Source organism: Hibiscus syriacus, unplaced genomic scaffold, assembly GCF_006381635.1.
Source record: "Hibiscus syriacus cultivar Baekdansim isolate YM2019G1 unplaced genomic scaffold, ASM638163v2 tig00110295_pilon, whole genome shotgun sequence".
NCBI classification, from domain to species: domain Eukaryota; kingdom Viridiplantae; phylum Streptophyta; class Magnoliopsida; order Malvales; family Malvaceae; genus Hibiscus; species Hibiscus syriacus.
Genome location: NW_024062667.1, coordinates 1 through 779, shown reverse-complemented (window position 1 = coordinate 779; position 779 = coordinate 1). Strand labels below are relative to the sequence as shown.

Genomic DNA, 779 nt, shown 5'->3' with positions numbered 1-779 from the left:
AGACAACGCTAGGGACAACCTGCTAGCATGTGCATGCCACCGTCTATCAAGCAACCAATACTGCGAACAGATACCAGACAAAAATGGCAACACACTATAACTTGCAAAACCAACCAAAACACCAACTATATCGTATATGATAAAGTCTATCAAACTATTATTAAATCATTATCTGCGGAATTTGTAAAAGGTTTTGCCAGCACGGTTCACTTTCCACCCTTCTTGGCTGCAGACTTGGTGACCTTGGCACCGGTCGGGTCCTCTTCTCAACACTCTTGATAACACCGACCGCAACGGTCTGACGCATGTCCCTCACGGCAAATCGTCCCAGAGGTGGTATGCAGAGAAGGTCTCAACAACCATTGCTTAGTGGGAACCATCTTTATCATACCGGCATCGCCGTTCTTCAGGAACTGGGTTCCTTCTCGAGCTCTTTACCGGATCGCCTGTCAATCTTGGTCAATAACTCGAAACTTGACCGCAATATGGAGGTGTGGCAGTCGAGAACTGGGGCATATCCGTTTCCGATTTGGCCAGGGTGGTTCATAATGATGACCTGAGAAGTGAAGTTGGCGGCCTCCTTAGCAGGATCATCCTTGGAATTAGATGCAACAAAACCACGCTTGAGATCCTTCACAGCAACGTTTCTTAACATTGAACCCGACATTATCACCGGGAAGTGCCTCTGTAAGCTTCATGATGCATTTCAACAGACTTAACTTCAGTGGTCAGACCAGAAGGTCCAAAGGTGACACCATACCAGGCTTCAAGACCCCAGT

The 779-nt window shown here is 47.2% G+C and overlaps 1 pseudogene; it reads right to left on the bottom strand.

The window, feature by feature from the left end:
• Window positions 1-206: 206 nt before the first annotated feature.
• Window positions 207-776, bottom strand: LOC120116466 (annotated as a pseudogene).
• Between the last annotated feature and the right edge of the window lie 3 nt (window positions 777-779).